This window comes from Pristiophorus japonicus, chromosome 12 (assembly GCF_044704955.1).
Source record: "Pristiophorus japonicus isolate sPriJap1 chromosome 12, sPriJap1.hap1, whole genome shotgun sequence".
Taxonomy (NCBI): Eukaryota; Metazoa; Chordata; class Chondrichthyes; family Pristiophoridae; genus Pristiophorus; species Pristiophorus japonicus.
In genome coordinates, this window is record NC_091988.1 from 62774746 (window position 1) to 62799090 (window position 24345).

Below are 24345 nucleotides of genomic sequence, written 5' to 3' on the forward strand. Positions count from 1 at the left end.
CAGGGCCTCCGCCATCCACGGAATGTGCTCGAACATGGTGGCCAGGTGTTGGAATATGCCCTCCAAAGCTTCGATGAGCTGGTCACCAATGTCTACAGTCCTCCTGGACAACTGAATGATCTCTCCGCTGTCATGTCGCGCTCGTGGAACAGACCTGCCGTGTCCACGAGGCCTCCGCGGGCTCGGCGCTGTCCTGGGGACAAATGAGGTGCCCTGTGGAGAGGTGCTTGGGGCCGGCACCTCCAGAGTGGAGGCGGAAATGACCGGAGGACCAATAGATGGCCTTGGGGTGGAATGGGTTCTGGAGCGTGACGATGCAGGTTCTTCGAAGTCCGCACTCTGATCCGTGGAGAACAGACCCAGTGGATTGACGGACGACAATCGGAGCTCCTCAGCACCAGATGTAGTAGGATCGTCCGACGATTCCTGCCCCGTGCCCCCACCTTCTGGCCTCTGTGGCCTTGCCTGGGGTCGCGCTGCTGGCTGAGCTGCAAGACACAAATGAGGTTATTAGAGGAGAAGGGGGTGCTAGGGTGACAAGTTGAGTCCAGCTCTACACACAGCATATGCACGACAAAAGCACCACCGCTCTCAAAATCATCGCAGACATCACATTTCATGACCATCAACACATTGTGGATTGCAATGATTTTCATTAGGCCAGCATTATTTCTATGACAGTTTTAGAAATCATCTATCATATATGATTGGTCGGATGAGTGGGTGTGGCATCTATAGACTTTACATCACACAATGGTGTAAGCTTTAATCATGTGGCATCACTTCAGGGTCTGCAGATGCGTCCGTGGCTGTCTGGGGGTGCTTCCCCACGAGTGCGAGCACTCGCTCCTCCATCTCAGTGATGTCGCTGGGGACTGGTGGCCCCCCACCCGTTCGCCTCTGCATGGACCTCATTGTCGATAGCTTCTTCTGTGCGAGGTGACAGGACGTCATGGCATGACATCATTGCGTGATGTCATTGCTAGGTACTGTCACAGACACTGATACAACACATAACCGACAGATGTTATCATGATTATTATGGTTATTATCATTCTTTGCCTAAAGACGTACACCATGACTGCAGGCTTTGAGTAAAACATTCCCGGTAAAAGTGCAAGACCTCACATCTGCTGATAGTCACTAATGACTGTTACAACTCAAATTAGATAAATACATAAGTACTTGTAAATCAATGTAATACTTACTCTTGCCGATCCCACAAGGTTGTTCCATCGTTTGCTGCATTGGTTGCCCTCACGCACCTCGTTGGTCGCCGATGAGACCACCTCTGCTATCTTGGTCGATATCCTCTGGTAGGCCTTTGGAGTGAGCTTCCCATGCCCTCCCTGTGTCAAATCACCCCAGCATGACTCGACCTCCTGCAGGAGGGAGGTATGTGCCTCGTCCGAGAACCTCCTGGCTCTTTTACGGCCTTTAATGTGCTCCTCTCCCACCTCACTGCTCTCCAGCATCAGTCTTCATAGCGTTCTGTGATGCCTCCTCCTCTCCCTCCATTATAGGGCAAATTCGGTCAAATATGTGGCTGCTAACAGCTACTTCTTATTTGCCTGCTTGCTGTGAAGCTCTAAAGTCTCCCTCCTTCCTCCCAAGACAGCCACATCACACACAGCCACGTCTTCAGTCCCTCAGAGCTCCCTCTCTCTCTGTCTCCTCTTCTGCGCATGTCATGGTGACCCTTGACCTCCTGAATCACGGGAATCGAGCGTTGCCATGCTGTTGCTAAGGGCATAGAAACATAGACACAGAAAATAGGTGCAGGAGCAGGCCATTCAGCCCTTCTAGCCTGCACCGCCAATCAATGAGTTCATGGCTGAACATGAAACTTCAGTACCCCCTTCCTGCTTTCTCGCCATACCCCTTGACCCCCCGAGTAGTAAGGACTTCATCTAACTCCCTTTTGAATATATTTAGTGAATTGGCCTCAACTACTTTCTGTGGTAGAGAATTCCACAGGTTCACCACTCTCTGGGTGAAGAGGTTTCTCCTCATCTCGGTCCTAAATGGCTTACCCCTTATCCTTAGACTGTGACCCCTGGTTCTGGACTTCCCCAACATTGGGAACATTCTTCCTCCATCTAATCTGTCTAAACCCGTCAGAATTTTAAACGTTTCTATGAGGTCCCCTCTCATTCTTCTGAACTCCAGTGAATACAAGCCTAGTTGATCCAGTCTTTCTTGATAGGTCAGTCCCACCATCCCGGGAATCAGTCTGGTGATTCTTCGCTGCACTCCCTCAATAGCAAGAATGTCCTTCCTCAAGTTAGGAGACCAAAACTGTACACAATACTCCAGGTGTGGCTTCACCAAGGCCCTCTACAACTGTAGCAACACCTCCCTGCCCCTGTACTCAAATCCCCTCGCTATGAAGGCCAACATGCCATTTGTTTTCTTAACCGCCTGCTGTACCTGCATGCCAACCTTCAATGACTGATGTACCATGACACCCAGGTCTCTTTGCACCTCCCCTTTTCCTAATCTGTCACCATTCAGATAATAGTCTGTCTCTCTGTTTTTACCACCAAAGTGGATAACCTCACATTTATCCACATTATACTTCATCTGCCATGCATTTGCCCACTCACCTAACCTATCCAAGTCACTCTGCAGCCTCATAGCATCCTCCTCGCAGCTCACACTGCCACCCAACTTAGTGTCATCCGCAAATTTGGAGATACTACATTTAATCCCCTTGTCTAAATCATTAATGTACAATGTAAACAGCTGGGGCCCCAGCACAGAACCTTGCGGTACCCCACTAGTCACTGCCTGCCATTCTGAAAAGTACCCATTTACTCCTACTCTTTGCTTCCTGTCTGACAACCAGTTCTCAATCCATGTCAGCACACTACCCCCAATCCCATGTGCTTTAACTTTGCACATTAATCTCTTGTGTGGGACCTTGTCGAAAGCCTTCCGAAAGTCCAAATATACCACATCAACTGGTTCTCCTTTGTCCACTTTACTGGAAACATCCTCAAAAAATTCCAGAAGATTTGTCAAGCATGATTTCCCTTTCACAAATCCATGCTGACTTGGACCTATCATGTCACCATTTTCCAAATGCGCTGCTATGACATCCTTAATAATTGATTCCATCATTTTACCCACGACTGAGGTCAGGCTGACCGGTCTATAATTCCCTGTTTTCTCCCTCCCTCCTTTTTTAAAAAGTGGGGTTACATTGGCTACCCTCCACTCGATAGGAACTGATCCAGAGTCAATGGAATGTTGGAAAATGACTGTCAATGCATCCGCTATTTCCAAGGCCACCTCCTTAAGTACTCTGGGATGCAGTCCATCAGGCCCTGGGGATTTATCGGTCTTCAATCCCATCAATTTCCCCAACACAATTTCCCGACTAATAAAGATTTCCCTCAGTTCCTCCTCCTTACTAGACCCTCTGACCCCTTTTATATCCGGAAGGTTGTTTGTGTCCTCCTTAGTGAATACCGAACCAAAGTACTTGTTCAATTGGTCTGCCATTTCTTTGTTCCCCGTTATGACTTCCCCTGATTCTGACTGCAGGGGACCTACGTTTGTCTTTACTAACCTTTTTCTCTTTACATACCTATAGAAACTTTTGCAATCCGCCTTAATGTTCCCTGCAAGCTTCTTCTCGTACTCCATTTTCCCTGCCCTAATCAAACCCTTTGTCCTCCTCTGCTGAGTTCTAAATTTTTCCCAGTCCCCGGGTTCGCTGCTATTTCTGGCCAATTTGTATGCCACTTCCTTGGCTTTAATACTATCCCTGATTTCCCTTGATAGCCACGGTTGAGCCACCTTCCCTTTTTTATTTTTACGCCAGACAGGAATGTACAATTGTTGTAATTCATCCATGCGGTCTCTAAATGTCTGCCATTGCCCATCCACAGTCAACCCCTTAAGTATCATTTGCCAATCTATCCTAGCCAATTCACGCCTCATACCTTCAAAGTTACCCTTCTTTAAGTTCTGGACCATGGTCTCTGAATTAACTGTTTCATTCTCCATTCTAATGCAGAATTCCACCATATTATGGTCACTCTTCCCCAAGGGGCCTCGCACAATGAGATTGCTAATTAATCCTCTCTCATTACACAACACCCAGTCTAAGATGGCCTCCCCCCCTAGTTGGTTCCTCGACATATTGGTCGAGAAAACCATCCCTTATGCACTCCAGGAAATCCTCCTCCACCGTATTGCTTCCAGTTTGGCTCGCCCAATCTATGTGCATATTAAAGTCACCCATTATAACTGCTGCACCTTTATTGCATGCACCCCTAATTTCCTGTTTGATGCCCTCCCCAACATCACTACTACTGTTTGGAGGTCTGTACACAACTCCCACTAAAGTTTTTTGCCCTTTGGTGTTCTGCAGCTCTACCCATATAGATTCCACATCATCCAAGCTAATGTCTTTCCTAACTATTGCATTAATCTCCTCTTTAACCAGCAATGCTACCCCACCTCCTTTTCCTTTTATTCTATCTTTCCTGAATGTTGAATACCCCTGGATGTTGAGTTCCCAGCCGTGATCATCCTGGAGCCACGTCTCCGTAATCCCAATTACATCATATTTGTTAACATCTATTTGCACAGTTAATTCATCCACCTTGTTGCGGATACTCCTTGCATTAAGACACAAAGCCTTCAGGCTTGTTTTTTTAACACCTTTTGTCCTTTTGGAATTTTGGTGTACAGTGGCCCTTTTTGTTCTTTGCCTTGGGTTTCTCTGCCCTCCACTTTTCCTCATCTCCTTTCTGTCTTTTGCTTTTGCCTCCTTTTTGTCTCCCTCTGTCTCCCTGCATTGGTTCCCATCCCCCTGCCATATTAGTTTAACTCCTCCCCAACAGCACTAGCAAACACTCCCCCTAGGACATTGGTTCCGGTCCTGCCCAGGTGCAGACCGTCCGGTTTATACTGGTCCCACCTCCCCCAGAGCCGGTTCTAATGCCCCAGGAATTTGAATCCCTCCCTGCTGCACCACTGCTCAAGCCACGTATTCATCTGCGCTATCCTGCGATTCCTACTCTGACTAGCACGTGGCACTGGTCGCAATCCTGAGATTACTACTTTTGAGGTCCTACTTTTTAATTTAGCTCCTAGCCACACTTTACGGCAGAAGGTCAAAAAAAATTAACGCTACCGCCCATTTGATATCGCTTGCAGTAACGCCCATTTTCAAAAACGTAAACTAGGTGTTTTGAGAATGGGCGAGGAGCCGTCGATCTGAAAACCCTTTTTTACCGCCCACGACAGAAATAACGCCCATTTTTGGGCAATAAGCTCAAAAGTGGAGGTTCTAGCAATATCAAATGGGCAGTAGCGTTAAATTTTTTTGACCTTCTGCCGTAAAGTGTGGCCGTCCTTAGCAACGGTATAGCAACGTTTGATTCCCGCAATTCAGGAGATCAAGGGTCATCATGACATGTGCAGAAGAGGAGACAGAGAGAAAGGGAGTTCAGAGGCACTGAAAGCGTGTGTGGCTGTGGTGTGTGCTTGTCTGGCTGTTGTGGGAGGCACGAGGAAGATTCACCAGCAGCAAAAAGCCTACTAAGCACCAAGTTTCTGTCCAACAAATATTATATAACATGGAAGGGATGGTGGAGGCCCTGGAGCTGGTAGCCAGGAACACTGGTGGCAGAGGGCTCCCAGTAGTCCCAGAGCATGGCACTGCACCCCAAGGTGCCGCAATCCATTACCAACCACACATGAGAGCCAGCAGCAATATCTTGCTTATGGCTCGGAGCACGTTCCCACCTCAGGACCGTCCTCTCCCGTATCTGTCCAAGCAGCGCTTCGGCAGTCACCCCCCGCTCCCCCCAATGAAGCATTGCCTGAGGAGCTCCTCGGCCAGGCGGCTTGGAGTCAGGAGGGGCAGGGGAAGGGGTAGAGGTGGGGAGGAGAAGCGAGGGGGAGGGGTGGCGAAAGGGTTGGTTTGTACAGAAATACTGATGATTTCAGACTAATGTTCGGTTTAAATATTTTTTATTTAACAAAACCTTGTAGCACATTGTCTCAGTTGGCTGCACCATTACACGCTGGTGATTCCTTAACATCAAAGGGTATAATTACACTTAACTTCAATCAACTTAAACTTTAACTGTCACCAAGGTGATGCCTTGGATGTATGACCTGCACACCCAGCAGTGTGTCAGCCTTGTAAATAACACCAATGTTCTTTCAGGCAAAACGATCATTGATAAGCTCCTGATGTAAGAGACTTGTAGCTATCATGCCACCATGGGCCCTTTCATGCGGCCTACAAGGGGGCGGGGACATGGCTTCAGCGTCAGCCTGATTGTCTGCGCCGATATCAGCGTCCGTCTCCTCGTCCTCCTCTTCCTCTCTCTTGTGTGGTGGACTGTCAGACTCATCAGGCAATTCTTGTCCCCTCCTGATAGCTGTGTTGTGCAACATGGAGCACACCACCACGAATTGAGCTACCTGCTCAGGGTGGTATTGGAGCTCACCTCCTGAGTGTCCAGGCATCTAAAGCGCTGCTTCAGCACTCCAATGGCTTTCTCCACGATACCTCCACTACAAAACAGACAATATTGTAAATAAAACACATATTTACTGTGGCTCTTATTGTATCGCCTCTTGGCCTCGGTGTGGGTGTCACGCAGGGGGGGTCATCAGCCAGGTGGCAAGGCCATATCCTTTGTCACCAAGCATCCAGTATTGACCTTGTTGCTCATTGTTAAATAAGTCAGATACAGTGCTCTGACGCAGGATGTGAACATCATGGATGCTGCCCAGAAATTGAGCATTCACTGCCTGTATAATTTGCTGGTCAACAACCAGTTGGACATTCAGGGAGTTGAATTTCTTGCGGTTCTTGAAAACCTCAGCATCCTGAAAAGGTGCCCGCATCACGATGTGCGTACAGTCTATTGCTCCCTGCACCTTGGGGAAGTTTGCAATTCTGGAGAATCCTAGAGCCCTCTCACTCTGCGCCTCCCTGGTCATAGGGAAGCTGATCAAGTCCCTCCTGCAGGCGTACAGGGCTTCAGTGACCTGTCTAATGCAGCGATGTGTGGCATGCTGAGAAAGTCCGCAAATGTCGCCAGCTGTGGCTTGAAAAGAACCCGGGGCTTAGAACGACAGTGCCGTGATGACTTTGACCTCGACAGACAGTACAGTACCGATGGTGCTGGCAGGCTGCAGATCTCCCCTTATCAGCTAGCATACCTCAATGATAACCTCCTTGTGGAAGCGCAGTCTCCGAAGGCAGGTGGTATCAAGCAAGTCGAAGTAAGAATGCTTCTCCTTGTACTTACGGGAGGTGTAACGTCTGGTCCTCCTCATCTGTCTGTCACTTCTTACATTGGGCACATAATGCAGTGGAGCGTTCCTTCGGTGATGTCGAATCTGCTGAATTTATTTGGTCAGCAAGAGAGGGTGAGAAAGGACAGGCCCCATTGCAGTAGCTCTCTGTTTTCCACCTTTTGGTCACAAACAAGGAATGCTCCAACGAAGACACCTCTTCAATTCCAATCGGTCACAGTATGGTCAAGATGTTTTTACAGATGTTTGCATCAACTCCAATGACCTGCAGAGTACATCCGAACTCCGCTGAGGTTGAAGCACAGCAGCCTTTTAAAGGACGTGACAGGTGATCTAGAATATGGCGTCCATAACGCTGTGATTAGTTCTGGTTAGTTCCACTTTTTGGTGTGCGTTTTTTTGGGCGAGTGATATGTGAGCGAGGTGGTGAAATTGACAATGGGCGATCTCCATGGCTACTAGTTTGGGTAAATATGCTCTTTACGACAAAAAACAGTGGGAGGGCGTTAATATTGAATCTCAGCATTAATTCCGTGCGGAAAGCAACACTGGGTGATATTATGAGCGTTGAATCCGCCCATTCTGCTCATTCCGCCCCAAAAAAGTGGGCGGGCAGTAATATTTTTTCTTGGTGTTAAGTACGTGGGGAAAGTAACGCTCAGCGATAAGTTTCTGAAAAATGCCTGCCAGTTTCTATTTTGTGCCAAAATGGCTGATATATGGGGGTTATACGTCATTTCAGCAGTAAAATGGACGTTAGGTATGCAAAAATAGTGGAAGTTCTAGCCCTAAGAAACTTCAAATGAGGCCAACCAGATAAGTCATTAATGTCACCATCTCAGAATAATAGCCTAATGAGAACAGATATTTATCACATCCTACTGCTACTTATGACATGCCCGCCAATCAATAGCACTTGGAGCCAACTGGACTCTATATAAATCGAAGTACTTGTTTCCCTTTGTCAGCTGTGGCTCCATTGGTTGCACTGTTGTCTCTGAATCAGAAGGTTGTGGGTTTAAGTACTGCTCCAGGAACTTAAGCACAAAAATCTAGGCTGACACTCCCAGTGCAGTGCTGAGGGAGAGCTGCACCATTAGAGGTGTTGTCTTTTGGATGAGACGTTAAAACAAGGCTCTGCCTGCTCTCCAAGGTGGACGTAAAGATCCCATGGCACTATTTCGAAGAAGAGCAGGGGAGTTCTCCCCGGTGTTCTGGCTGATGTTTATCCCTAAATCAACAGAACAAAGAAATAGATTATGTGGTCATTATCACATTGCTGTTTGTGGAAGCTTGCTATGTGCAAATTGGCTGCCGCGTTTCCTACATTACAACAGTGATTACACTCCAAAGGTACTGTGTTTGCTGTAAAGCACTTTGGGATGTCCGGTGGTCGTGAAAGGTGCCATATAAATCCAAGTCTTTTTTCTTTTATGTTTTCAACTGCAAATTAATGTCACTTTCTTAGGGCCAAGAAAATCAGTCAAGACTGCTTTTATTGTTGTTTTCTGGAATTTGGGGTGGAATCTGCTGCCCTCTCACTCAGTGGGGAATGGTAGATAGTGCAGGTTGATCGAAGGAGGGAGAAGGAATGGCCCCAAAATTCACAGTCCGGGGAAGGACCGTTACTGCCTGTTTGCGGCGGCCAATCGTCAAAATAGAATGGCCACCACTTTGGGCTCGACTGGCCGCCCCGACATAGGTTGGGCCCGGGAGGTCTTGCAGCGGTGTGGGCCATCGCTGATTCTCGTGGCGGTGTGGGGCTTGCGGCAGTAGTGACCTGTTAAAAGGGCGAACCACTGCCACTCCGCCCCCGGACCCATTTACAGCGTGAAGAAGCCGACGCTTTAGCTGACGGCGCCCCCGCCAACTTTTAGGGCCGATGCAGAGTGGCAGAGATCTCGGAGCCTTGGGAGCGGAGAGAGACAAGAAGGAAGATCCAAACCTGAGGATGTTCAGCACAGAATCCACACACAAGGGGAGAGAGAGGAGGAAAGAGAGAGGGTGAGAGAGAGAGAGGGGGAGAGGGAAAGAGGGAGAGAGGGAGGGAGGGAGAGAGGGAGAGAGGGATAGGGAAAGAGAGAGAGAGAGAGAGAGAGGGGGAGAGGGACAGAGAAAGAGAGAGAGTGAGAGAGAGGGGGAGAGAGAGAGAGGGAAAGGAGCAAACGAGAAAGGAGAGATAGAAGTGAGGAAAGGGAATGAGAAACAGAATGAGAAAATTTGATTGAGAGAGAGAGAAATAGAGAAATAGGAATAGAGAAAAAGAAAGGAGGAAAAAAACTAGAGAGAGAGGGAGAGAGAGAAATAGAGATCCCGAGATTCACAGAGTGAAATCTGAAATCTCAATCCAGGGGCTCAGACTGGAAACGTTGCCCCAGCTCAGCATTCCGAGCGGGAACCCATGGGAATGTGTTCCACCTCCGCCGCCTCAAGGTCGTCCCATCCTCTGTCATCGAACTACAGTACGCGCAGAACGCTTGCGTCTGCACACACTCGGAGGCCAAACTCCAAACCATTGTCAACACCTTCACCGAGGCGTACGAAAGCATGGGACTTACACTAAACATCCGTAAGACAAAGGTCCTCCACCAACCTGACCCCGCCACACAGCACTGCACCCCCGGTTATCAAAATCCACAGTGAGGCCTTGGACAATGTGGACCATTTTCCATACCTCGGGAGCCTACTGTCAGCAAGGGCAGACATCAATGACGAGGTCCAACACCGTCTCCAGTGTGCCACTGCAGCCTTCGGTTGCCTGAGGAAGAGAAATTTTGAAGACAAGGATTTCAAATCTGGCACCAAGCTCATGGTCTACAGGGCAGTAGTGATACCCTCCTATATGGCTCAGAGACATGGACTATTTCCAGCAGACATCTCAAAGTGCTGGAGAAGTACCGCCAACACTGCCTTTGCAAGATCCTGAAAATCAACTGGGAGGACAGATGCACCAACGTCAGTGTTCTTGATCAGGCCAACATCCCCCGCATCAATGCATTGACCACACTCGACCAGCTCCATTGGGCGGGCCACGTCGTCCGCATGCCTGACACGAGACTCCCAAAGCAAGCGCTCTTCTCGGAGCCTTGACGTGGCAAGCAAGCCCCAGGTGGGCATAGGAAACGTTTCAAGGACACACTCAAAGCCTCCCTGATAAAGTGCAACATCCCCACCGACACCTGGGAATCCCTGGCCCAAGACCACCCAAAGTGGAGGAAGAGCATCCGGGAGGGCGCTGAGCACCTCGAGTCTCGTTGCCAAGAGCTTGCAGAAAACAAGTGCAGACAGTAGAAGGAGTGTGCAGCAAACCTGTCCCACCCACCCTTTCCTTCAACAACTGTCTGCCCACCTGTGATAGAGGCTGTAGGTCCCGCATTGCACTCCTCAGCCACCTGAAAACTCACTTTTCAAGTGGCAGAAAGTCATCCTCGACTCCGAGGGATTGCCTATGATGATCTGACACGTACCTAACCTGCAACTTTGCCTCAGTGTCTCCCCTGTGGCTGCCTCATGGGTCTGGGAAGGCTGCTGTGCTCCCTGTGTGGAAGCTGCAGATGTTCCGCGAGCAGCTTTGGGCCTGGAAGGGCCGGCTGGAGACTGGTCAACACCCTCCTGGGAGGGTTCATTCTGTCTTGGCTCGGGCGAGGCCATGCGCGGAGGCACTGGCGGAGTGACAGGTCTGGGGCCAGGAATGCTGCGAGCCGGAGGGAACGCATCATCCCTATCCTGGCCCAAGGATCCTCAATAACTCACCAGGGGCAGCACAATACCACCACCACCAATCTGAGGGAGCTCAGGTCGGTGCTGTGGCACCACATCGGAAGGTCCCCCGTGGCCCGTGGTGGACCCAGCCCCGAAAGCAACACTGAGGTCTCGGGGGGCATCCAGCTGAGACTGCATGCGAGCAGCCACAGTCTGAAAGCCACCAGATATGACAGCACTTAGACGCTCCGTCGACTCTTGCAGAGCCGCGGCCATCCTCTCCAAAGCAGCACCGATACGCTCGGTCCCTCGCGCCTGTGCTGCAATGGCAGCTGCCACATCACCCTAAAGGTGAATTTCCCGTGGGACTAACACCCCAATTAAGACTGAAAACCTTCAACTTTGAAGGGCTAATAAGACTGGAACACTTTTTTGGGGTTAAAAAGCTGAATTTGGATCCAATGGTCGCTGCAAACCTTGTGGCGCTAATCGGGGAAAACAGGCCTCAACACCACCAGCTTTCTGGCTGCACTGAATTTCTGCCCCAACGCAATGGCGCAATTATATGTAAAGGGGAATTGTCGCTGCTATATTTTGTCTCGAAGAATGCGACAAAACAGCTCCATTTTACATCCAGATGCACATTGCAGAAACTTTGGATGTAACTTGGCTCAGTACGTAGCGCACTCACTTCTTAGTCTGAAGGCTGTAGCTTCAAGCCCCACACCAGGACTTGTGAAAATCAATTGGGCTGATGCGCCGGGGGGGGGGGGGGTGACGCATTATCACAGAATAGTACAGCACCGAAGGAGGCCATTTGGCCCATTGAGTCTGCGCCGGAAGTTCTCGCCTCAGAAAGCCCAGGGGCTGTTGTGGCGCGGGCAATCGGCTCACGATTGAGCACTTTTATTTACAGCAGCTGTTCCGCACCCATTTTAGAAATGGAAACTGCCTGAAAACCCACAGCGCTGCATCAATCGGAGGTGCTGTTCTTCACAGACTGAGGTACCGTCTGTCTGTTTCGGTGGATGTTGAAGATCCCATGGACATCGTCGGAGAGGACGAAGGAGTTCTTTATTGCAAGAGGATAGAGTATAAAAGCAGAGAAGTCCTGCTACAACTGTATGGGGTATTGTTGAGGCCACACCTGAAATACTGCGTACAGTTTTGGTCTCCGTATTTAAGGAAGGATATACCTGCATTGGAGGCATCAGAGAAGGTTCACTAGGTTGATTCTGGAGATGAGGGGGTTGACTTATAAAGATAGGTTGCGTGTGTTGGGCCTCTACTCTTTGGAGTTCAGAAGAATGAGAGGTGATCGTATTGAAACATAAGATAATGAGAGGGCTCGACAAGGTGAATGCAGGGAGGATATTTCTACTCATAGGGGAAACTAAAACATAGGGCTAGATTTTCCACATTTTTTGCATGCTTAATGCCCACTTATGTCCATTTTACCGCTGAAATGACGTATAACGTCCATAGATCACCCATTTAGCCACAAAATGGAAACTGACGGGCATTTGTCCGAAACTTATCACCGAGCGTTACTTTCCTCATGTGCATAACGGCGAGATTCAATAATACCACCCGCCCATTTTTTTTGTCGTAAAGTACACATTTGCCGAAACTAACCCCCAGGAGATCGCCCAGCGTCACTTTCACCGCCTCGCCCACATATCGCCCACAATATCACTTGCCCAAAAAAGCGCCCAGAAAAAGTGAAACTGTTCTGAACTAAAGCCAGCAGTGTGGCTGCCATTTTTAAAATCGCAGGTCGCTTCATTGAAAAGCCTGCTTCAACTTCGGGGGAGTTTGGATTGACTCTGGAGTTCTTCTCAGGTGAAGTGACCATCTCAACAGACATATTTTCAGACTCTGGACTATTGGGAATTTACTCTAGGTGTATTTTAGTGAGGAAATTATTGCTTCTGATCAATCGCTGTTATACTTTGATTGCAATGGGGCCAGCAATTTCTCAGCCTGCATCGATTAATATGCAGATGCTGCAGAGTGCAGATGGCTCAATGTGTGATGCACATCATTATGTCCCCAATTTAGGACATGCAAGAATGAGGAGGAGGGCCAGGCCATACACACCCCGCATCTACAGGGAAAAGAGGTCTTACCTCGACGTGTCCAACCACACCTGCCTTCGGAGACTGCGCTTGCACAAGGTGGTGATCAAAGAAATATGTAAGTTCATCAGGTCACATTTGCAGCTTGCACCACTGGGAGGCCTGTGCCAGCAGTGTTCCTGGCTATCGCATCCAGGGCCTCCACCTTCCGCCGAATGTACTCAGTCATGGTAGCCAGCTGTTGGGATATGCCCCCCAATGCTTCGCTGAGCTGGTCACCAATGTCTACAGTCCTCCTGGACAATTGTACCATCTCTCCGCTCTCATGTGGCACTCGTGGACCAGACCTGCCGCGTCCACGAGGCCTTCGTGGGGTCGGTGCCATCCTGGGGACAAATGGGGTGCCCTGTGGCGAGGTGTTTGGGGTATCTCCAGAGTGGAGGCGGGAATGACTTGATGGCCTTGGGGTGGAATGGCTTCTGGAGCGTGGCGATGCAGGTTCCTCGAAGTCGGCATTCTCATCCGCGGAGAACAGATCCAGCAGATTGACGGGCGAAAATCGGAGCTCCTCAGCACCAGATGTAGGATTGTCCGGAGAGTCGGGCCCCACGCCCCCATCTTCTGGCCTCTGTGGTTTTGCCTTGGGCCACACTGTTGGCTGAGCTGCAAAACACAAATGAGGTTATTAGAGGAGAAGGGGGTGCTGGGGTCACAAGGTGAGTCCAACGCTACATACAGCATATGCACGACAAAAGCATCACTGCTATCAAAATCATCACAGACATCACATTTCATGACCATCAACACATTGTGGATTGCAATGATTTTCATTAAGCCATCATTATTTCTATGACAATTTTAGAAATCATCTATCATATATGATTGTTCGGATATGAGTAGGTGTGCCATGCCAACAAATAGTTCTAATCACATTTCCCTGTTATCATATTCCTTCAACCCCTCCCCCCCCCATCCCTTTCCTTTATCCACTGCGGCATAGGCCTTAGCTGTGGCTCGGTGGGTAGCACTTTTGCCTGAGTCAGAAGGTTGTGGGTTCAAGTCCCACTCGAGACACTTGAGCACGAAAACCAAAGCTGACACTCCAGTGCAGTGCTGAGGGAGTGTTACACTGTCGGAGGTGCCGTCTTTCAGATGAGATGTTAAACTGAGGCCACATCTGCTCTCTCAGGTGGACGTAAAAGATTCTGCGGCACTATTTCGAGAAAGAGCTAGGGAGTTATCTCTGATTCCTGGCCAATATTTGTCCCTCAATCAATATAACAAAAACAGATTATCTGGTCAATATCACATTGCTGTTTGTGGGAGCTTGCTGAGTGCAAATTGGCTGCCGCGTTTCCCACATTACAACAGTGACTGCACTCCAAAAGTATTTCATTGGCTGTAAAGTCCTTTGGGACATCTTGAGGTTGTGAAAGGCGCTATATAAATGCAAGTCTTTTCTTTATCTAATCTAATCGTCAATGTTGGCATTGTTTGTGCCTCAACCACTAACCCTGGAAGTGAATTCCATCCTTGTAAGTCTTGGTGTGAAGAAGCTTCTCCTGCCCTCTGCTCTGAATCACTTTCATTGTATCTATGGCTCCTCGGTACTGGAAACAGTCTGCTTCTATCTACTCTGTCCCGTCAGTTCATAATTATAAACTCTTCTATCATATTTCCGATTGTCTGGGTTGTTTTTGCCAATGTTTTCAAGCCTTTTTTCACATGTGCTTCCTCACACCAGGCAGCATCCTGTTGAATCTGCATTGTACCCTCTCTGAAGCCTCAACATGCTTCCCATCGCATTTCAAAAGAAAGATCGAAAGACCTGCATTTATGTCATTTCTTTCAACAACAACAACAACTTGTATTTATATAGCGGCTTTAACGCTCGGCCTTTTGGCTAAGATCATGCGTAACTGACCTGACAGGGGAGTAACCATGACCAGAAAGTGGTTCTCCCTGGATCAGGAAGGTGATTCTCCTATGCTTTTTGGAACTAGGAGGTGGGTGGGGGGCTTGACCCATCCACCTCCATGGCACGAACCTGGTATTGCAGTACTTCCAGGAACGGTGCTTGGGCTCTAGGCCTTTTGGCTAAGAGCATTGGCACAGAGTGATCCTTGACAGGTGCAAGGTGACCTTTGGCGTTTGTGATCTGACAAAGAATTGGAAAGATTGGCAACAAATAAAAAAAAAATTAAAAAAAAACATCCCAAGGCACTTCAGAGGAATGTTTTAAGACAAAACAAATACATTTGACACCTCTGGACACCTGTTTAACAACCTCTAGACATCTCAATGTTTACTTTATGCCCAATGAATCACTTAAAAAAAATGTAGCCACTGTTGTAATGTAGGAAACCCAGCAGCCAATTTGCGCACAGCAAGCTCCCACAAACAGCAGTGACCAGATAATCTGTTTTTAGTGATGTTGATTGAGGGATAACTATTGGCCAGGACACCGAGGATAACTCCCCCGCTCTTCTTCGAAATAGTGCAACAGGACCTTTTACATCCACCTGAGAGGGCAGACGGGGCCTCGGTTTAACGTCTCATCTGAAAGACGGCACCTCCGACAATGCGGCGCTCCCTCAGCACTGCACTGGAGTGTCAGCCTGGATTTTTGCGCTCAACTCTCTGGAGTGGGACTTGAACCCACAACCTTGTGACTCAGACCCACTGAGCCACATCTGTGACTGTTGGGAGATTGAAGTTGGTTGGCCTTTTGCTGCAAGAGTCTTGTGTGTAATTCAAACAGACAGGCTCTTGGCTGGAACCAAGCAAATGATATGCTCATTATTCCCATCTTTTTACAAGTGCAATGTTTTTTTTACTTATATAGCGCATTTCCCCCCCTACCCCCCACTACCAAAAAAAACACAATGGGTCACCAACATTAGGACATTAATGATTGATAGCTGATTAGGGTCATATGGACATTGATAGCATGGAAGGAACCTATTGTTCCTTAAAGTAAGGCATCACCAGTTGTTGTGGGAGGGCTGCCCATGATGGAATAATCAGCTGTGGAATCTGGAGGGAGCAGGTTTGATGGGTCTTCTCGCTCCAGACTTTTCTTTACTAAAATGTGTTTGACAAACTTTTTTCTGTTTGTAAGCGCACAACGCATGGACGTAGATTGCATCAGAAAGAAAGAAGAAAGACTTGCATATATATAGTGCCTTTCACTACCACCGGACGTCTCAAAGTGTTTTACAGCCAATGAAGTACTTTTTGCAGTGTACTCACTTTTGTGATGTAGGAAACGCAGCAGCCAATTTGCGCACAGCAAGCTCCCGCAACCAGCAATGTGATAATGACCAGATAATCTGTTTTTTATTTGTGATGTTGATTGAGGGATAAGTATTGGCCCGGGACACTAGCATAATTCACTTGCTCTTCTTCGAAATAATGCCATGGGATCTTTTATGTCCACTTGAGAGAACAGACGGGGCCTCAGTCTCATCCGAAAGACAATCAGGAAAAACAATCGATAACTATTTGTACTGCACTTTTTTTGACAGACATGCATCGGGCAAGCCCCGCCCCCCTGTCAACTTCAGGGTGTGGCTTATCCTCCAAGGGGACCACATAGACAAAGGGTGGAGCATGGCGGCCATTTTGCAGTACAAATAAACGCGTCCATATAAAAATAACATTCATGCAACCTAGATCTTCTCGCTCTCTCTCCCAGGGTAAACACTTTCACAGCGACCATGTCCCTGTTAAAATGATGAATATTTATCATCACTTAAGTGTATATGGAACATTAACCAACTTTATTGTTTATAATGTTATGAAAACATTCCCAAAATATGCAGCCGTTTGGAGCCAACTGGATTTTTATTTATTCTTTGACTATAAAGAATTTTCCATTGGGTGGTCCCAACTTCTTCACACTGACTGGAGTTTAGAATTGGATTGAAGCCTTGCGATTGGGGAGGGCTAATGAGGCGAGGGAATACACAATAAATGGTAGGACACTGAGAGGTGTGGAGGAACAGAAGGGCCTTGGAGTGCAGGTCCACAGATCCCTGAAGGTTGCAGGACAGGTAGATAAGGTGGTTAAGAAGGCATACGGGATACTTACTTTTATTAGTCGAGGCATATAATATAAAAGTAGGGAGGTTATGCTTGAGCTGTATAATACACTAGTTAGGCCACAGCTAGAGTACTGCATGCAGTTCTGGTCACCACATTCCAGCAAAGATGTGATTGCACTAGAGAGGGTACAGAGGAGATTTACGAGGATGTTGCCAGGACTGGAGAATTTTAGCTATGAGGAAATATTTGGATATGCTGGAGTTATTTTCTTGGGAACAGAGGAGGCTGAGGAGTGACTTCTGACTGAGGTGTATAAAATTATGACGGGCCTAGATAGAGTTTATAGGAAGGATCTATTCCCCTTAACAGAGTGGTCAATAACCAGGGGTCATAGATTTAAAGTAATTGGCTGGAGGTTTAGAAGGGATTTCAGGAGAGATTCTTTCACCCAGAGGATGGTGGGGGTCTGGAACTCACTGCCTGAAAAGGCGGTAGAGGCAGAAACCCTCATAGCAGTTAAAAAGTACTTGGATATGCACTTGAAGTGCCGTAACCTACAGGGCTACGGACCAAGAGGGATTAGGCTGGATAGCTCTTTGTCGGCCAGCGCGGACACGATGGGTCGAATGGCCTCCTTCTGTGCTGTAAATTCTTATGATTCTATGATTTACATGGCTATCCATGCCACCTAATACTGCACCCATTACTTTTTGGAACTTCACATAGGAGAAAATAGGTTGCAGAAATCAGTGCTTGCTCATCCAGGTATTTGAAATCCAATGGGATGGTGCTACAATATTTTATTAACTTTGGTTCTGTTCAACAATCCTCTGGCCCCTGCAGTCGATGGAAATATAAGTTGGAGCCAGAATTGACTGACTGCCTCCGATTTGCATCCCAACTTAGAAATAGTCCATCCAATGACGTAGCTAGCATTGTATAACAATTACTTGTGTGTATGAATATACTCTGCTGGTTGTTTTGTTAAGATAATGTTTATGCCTCTTGGGGAGAATTATGACCGTGCATGTTTTATTCTTGTGTTACCTTATTTAGAACCTTATCAATCGGCCAACGTCAGTGTATAAAAACTGTAGAGAAACACATGTTCAACATTGCCACCTCCGGGGGGAGGGTTGGGGGCGGGGGGCAGGGGGGGTAACCCGACAGAGCGGATTCTTCACTGTTTTAGAACGTGCCCGACTTTCATTCTATTTGGGATAAGAATTGATCGGGTTGTGCAACCAGGAGACGACTTGATTCACCAGGTTACCGCCCATGCTTCGAGAGCACTTCATGGCCACTGGGTGTCTCAAAGTGCTTTACAGCCAATGAAATACTTTTGGAGTGCAGTCACTGTTGTACTGTGAGAAACGTGGCAGACAATTTTCGCACAGCAAGCTCCCACAAACAGCAATGTGATAGTGACCAGATAATCTGGCCTTTTGTTATGTTGATTGAGGGATAAATATTGGCCGGGACACCGGGAATAACTCCCCTGCTCTTCTTCGTAATAGTGATCTTTTATGTCCAGTTGAGAGGGCAGACGGGGCCTCGGTTTAACGTCTCATCCAAAAGACGGCACCTCCGACAGTGCAGTGCTCCCTCAGCACTGCACTTCTGACTCAGAGGCGAGAGTGCTACCCACTGAGCCACAGCTCAATGAAGTACCATCTGCCCTTGAATGTAAAACGTGCACAATGAAGCGCAGCAACCCGATCCCTGCAGCCCCCCAGTACTGTCCCCGGCGGTTCAGTGAGAACATTTATTGGTCTTTCAAGATGGTAGAAGTTCAGGACTATTCTTGAATGAGCTATCTCTACGTTTTCCCATGGTTTTTTTTTTCCTGTTTCTTTTTCAAGTTCCACTCAGTAGTCCTTTCTAATTGTCTTTTAAGAAGTGGTACTTTACTTCTGAGTTTTGGTATGTAATTGACCCATGGAGTTGGCCATATCAAGGACAAGGAATCTCTCCACGTCTTTCTTGCACTGTGAACCTGGAAGGTGTTCAGTTACTGAGACTTTCATATTGTCGGGCTTAATTCCTTCACCAGTAATAATGTCTGCAACAGATGCACACGCAGCGACTCCAGATATGCATTCTTCTCTCTTAAGTTTCTTCCAGTAACTTCATGCACTTTCCAAAATCTGACGCTGTGTTCATCTTTGGATGAACCCCTCGCTGTTGTGGCATTCATTGTTGTTGACACTGAAGTGGCTCATATTTCATGTGGATTGCGATAGTCTTCTGGATCGGGAGCAATATCAATTAGAAACGTAAGAGTATGTGCCTCCCGTAAGGAGTATTCGACATGCAGTACTTGGAGCTGGCTTTATTCGGATTGGGTTACGAGAATCCTGAGACCACATCCAAGTCACTAAAATATTCTGCGTTTACATTCAATGCCATAATGTTCATGCCGGTTAGAAGCTTGAAATGTGCATTTTTAATAGCCCTGTTTACAACAACAAGAACTTGTATTTATATAGCGTCTTTAACGTAGTGAAATGTCCCAAGGCGCTTCACAGGAATATTATGAGACAAACAATTTGACACCGATTCGCTTAATGAGAAATTAGAGCAGGTGACCAAAAGCTTGGTCAAAGAGGTAGGTTTTAAGGAGCGTCTTGAAGAAGGAAAGGGAGGTAGAGAGGCGGAGATGTTTAGGCAGGGAGTTCTCGAGCTTGGGACCCAGGCAACAGAAGGCACGGCCACCAATGGTTGAGCGATTATAATCATGGATGCTCAAGAGGGCAGAATTAGAGGAGCGCAGACATCTCGGGGGGTTTGCGGGGCTGAAGGAAATTACACAAATAGGGAGGGGAGTTTAGATTCTGGAGTCCGAGCTAATTTGTGATTTGCCTTTAACTGTTGATCTAGTCATCCATTCCATTCATTGAGTTATTTGACCTCTAATGCCTCCATTTTATTTTGCTTCATGTTTAATTATTGCTGTCGATCAAGTGGTAGACTGCAGGGATAGCTTGTTTATCAATCCTGATCCAGTGTACCCATGGCAAACAACCATTTATTGAAATAGATCCTTGTATTTCCATATATTAGTCTGTATCCTGCGGCACTTTGAGCCTGCACTTTTGTTTTTTGTTTTTACTAAACTGAGTATTTCACTGGCACGTAATTCTAAAATGTGCTGGACCTCTTTTTCTGCCACTACAAATGATTTGTATTTGATGGCCTGATATGTGAGGCTGGCAAAATGCTATCCTTTCAAGGTACACCTGATCCAGAGCATTCCCTCATTACTATCTTAGCCTGCTGTACTTTTAGGTCCACCCTTAGACATGATCAAGCTTTTAGTCATCCCTCCTTTTAGTAATGACTCCATCAATTTTTGTCTGATCACACTTCTGTGAAGCGCCTTGGAAAAGGTGCTATATAAATGCAAATTGTTGTTGAAATTCACTTGAGCTCCTTAACTATTCGCTAATAATGATCGTACCCAATTGCTCCCATTAGCTTGCCGTGCGGTGAATACATCCATAAGCTTCTTTGGGTGACTTTTCTTCAGTTGTGGCTCAGCGGGTAGCACCCTCACCTCTGAGTCAAAAGGATTGTGGGTTCAAGTCCCACTCCAGAGACCTGAGCATATAATTGAGGCTGACACTCCAGTGCAGTGCTGAGGGAGTGCAGCTCTGTCGGAGGTGTCATCGTTCAGAAAAGATGTTAAACCAAAGCACTCGTCCGCTCCCTCAGGTGGATGTAAAAGATCCCACGACACGATTGGAAGAGCAGGGGAGTTCTCCCTGGTGTTCTGGCCCATATTTATCCCTCAACCAACATCACTAAAACAGATTATCTGGTCATTATCACATTGCGGGACTTCCTGAGCGCAAATTGATTGCTGCGTTTCCCACATTACAACAGCGACTACACTTCAAAAAGTACTTCATTGGCTGTAAATTGCTTTTGGACATCCTGTGGTCATGAAAGGCGCTATATAAATGCAAATCTTTCTTCTTTCTATTGTTTGGACTTGTTTTTCCCTGGGCTGTGATTTGCAACATCTATTGTAGTGGCTGTATTTGCACATTTGATGCATGCTTTCCCCAAAGCTCGCCCACTTTTGCATCAGTACTTTCTTTCTCACAGTGCTAACTTTTCTCCTTTGGCTTTGATTGATTCCACTTCGAGTCTCTCATTTGATTCTCTTAAAGCTTTTTCCAACCGCTGCCTGAATGATCCTATTCCCTTGCCAACTGAACAAGTGTGAGCCTGCTGCTTTATTATTTCTGCTGCCCTACTTGTCTATTATCAACTTGTCTAAGATGAGGTTTGCTCCCTCGACAGTCTTTCACGCCGAGAATGATCTGCTATTTCACAAATTATTCTGTCCTCTATTGGCGATTCTGTCAGTTCTGTTAGTTGAGGGGTACAGTAGCATAGTGGTTATGTTAATGAACTAATAATCCAGAGGCCTGGACTAATGATCCAGAATTTAAATTCAATTAATTAAATAAATCTGGAATAAAAAAACAAAAAAAAATCTAGTATCAATAATGGGGTGGGGGATCTTTCTTTATCTGAGGAACTGGAAGGTAAGATGAATATTTCAAAGTCCAGTTGTTGCAACGGCACATAAATCAACTGAACAAATTTTATTGCCTTTATTAAGTAAGGAGCGAACGATCGGGGTAAGTGCTATTTTTTTTAATTGATTCGTGGGCGTTGCTGGCAAGGCTGACATTTATTGCCCATAAAGAAAAAAGAAAGACTTGCATTTATATAGCGCTTTTCATGACCACCGGACATCTCAAAGTACTTTACAGCCAATGAAGTATTTCTGGAAATGTAGTCACTGTTGTAATGTGCAAAATAATGGCCCTTGAGAAGTTGGTGGTGCATTGCCTTCTTGAACCGCTGCTGTTCTTGTGGTGAAGGTATTCCCACAGTGATGTTGCTGCAGCAGTTTGGTACAACTGATTGGCTCGCTGGGCCATTTCAGAGGGCAGTTAAGAGTCAACCACATTGCTGTGGGTCTGGAGTCATATAGACCAGACTGGGTAAGGTCAGCAGATTTCATTCCCCAAAGGACATTAGTGACCCAGATGGGTTTTTACAACAATCCGGTAGTTTCATGGTCACCATTACTGACACTAGCTTTTTAATTCCAAATTTATTTAATTAACTTAATTTAAATCTGTTCAGCTGTCATGGTGGGATTATGAACTCACATCTCTGGGTAATTAGTCCAGGCCTCTGGATTACTAGTCCAGTGACATAACCATTATGCTACCGTACCCCTATTTGTTCATTGAAATATTGATACATGCCCATGGTTAGAGAAAATTAATTATTTTTCAGGTTCACTTACTGGGCATTGACAACTTTTAAAAAAGGGTGCTGTTGGAAAAAGAAAGAAAGACTTGCATTTATATAGTGCCTTTCACAACCACTGGACATCTCAAAGTGCTTTGCAGCCAATGAAGTACTTTTGCAGTGTAGTCACTGTTGGAATGTGGGAAACACAGCAGCCAATTTGCACACAGCAAGCTCCACAAATAGCAGTGTGATAATGACCAGATGATTGAGGGATAACTATTGGCGAAACATTGGGGACAACGCCCCTGCTCATCTTTCAAATAGTTCCAAGGGATCATTTACATCCACCTGAGAAGGCAGACAGGATCTCAGTTTAACATCTCATCTGAAAACATAGAAACATAGAAAATAGGTGCAGGAGTAGGCATTCGTCCCTTCGAGCCTGCACCACCATTCAATAAGATCATGGCTGATCATTCACCTCAGTACCCCTTTCCTGCTTTCTCTCCATACCCCTTGATCCCTTTAGCCATAAGGGCCATATCTAACTCCCTCTTGAATATATCTAATGAACTGGCCTCAACAACTCTCTGCGGTAGGGAATTCCACAGGTTAACAACTCTCTGAGTGAAGAAGTTTCTCCTCATCTCAGTCCTAGATGCTTACCCCTTATCCTTAGACTGTGACCCCTGGTTCTGGACTTCCCCAGTATCGGGAACATTCTTCCTGCCTCTAACCTGTCCAATCCCGTCAGAATTTTATATGTTTCTATAAGATCCCCTCTCATTCTTCTAAACTCCAGTGAATACAAGCCCAGTCGATCCAGTCTCTCCTCATATGTCAGTCCTGCCATCCCGGGAATCAGTCTGGTGAACCTTCGCTGCACTCCCTCAATAGCAAGAACGTCTTTCCTCAGATTAAGAGACCAAAACTGAACACAATATTTCAGATGAGGCCTCACCAAGGCCCTGTACAACTGCAGTAAGACCTCCCTGCTCCTATACTCAAATTCCCTAGCTATGAAGGCCAACATATTTGCCTTCTTCACCGCCTGATGTACCTGAATGCCAACTTTCAATGACTGATGTACCATGACACCCAGGTCTCGTTGCACCTCCCCTTTTCCTAATCTGTCGCCATTCAGATAATATTCTGCCTTCCTGTTTTTGCCAACAAAGTGGATAACCTCACATTTATCCACACTATACTGCATCTGCCATGCATTTGCCCACTCACCTAATCTGTCTGTCAGATTTTTTGTGTCCTCCTCACAATTTGCTTTCCCACCCATCTTTGTATCATCAGCAAACTTGGCTACATTATACTCGTTCACTTCATCCAAGTCATTAACAGAGATTGTAAATAGCTGAGGACCCAGCACCGATCCCTGTGGCACCCCACTGTTTGCCAACCGGAAAATCACCCATTTTTCCAGACTCTGTTTTCTGTTAGTTAGCCAATCCTCTATCCATGCCAATATATTACCCCCAACCCCATGAACCTTCATCTTGTGCAGTAACCTTTTATGTGGCACCTTATTGAATGCCTTTGGGAAATCCAAATACACCACATCCACTAGTTCCCCCTTATCCACCCTGCTCGTTACATCCTCAAAGAACTCCAGCAAATTTGTCAAACATGATTTCCCTTTCATAAAATCATGCTGACTCTGTTTGATTGAATTATGCTTTTCCAAATGTCCCGCTACTGCTTCCTTAATAATGGACTCCAACATTTTCCCAATGACAGATGTTAGGCTAACCGGTCTATAGTTTCCTGCTTTTTGTCTGCCCCTTTTTTTAAACGCTGTTATGGACTCGATGGGCCGAATGCTAGTTTCTGTGCGGTGTATCTATGTAATTCTATTTAATTCTAAAAATTCTATGTATTAATAACACTCTCAACTTAAACTTGTAGTTATTTTTAAGCATACGCATTCCTTTTG

General features: G+C 46.7%; 1 non-coding gene across 1 annotated transcript; it reads left to right on the forward strand.

Moving 5' to 3' along the window:
* The first annotated feature begins 14957 nt into the window (after positions 1–14957).
* On the forward strand, positions 14958–15157 carry LOC139277761 (U2 spliceosomal RNA). The gene has a single exon (XR_011596136.1). It is a non-coding gene; the product is annotated as a U2 spliceosomal RNA (small nuclear RNA).
* Positions 15158–24345: the final 9188 nt, after the last annotated feature.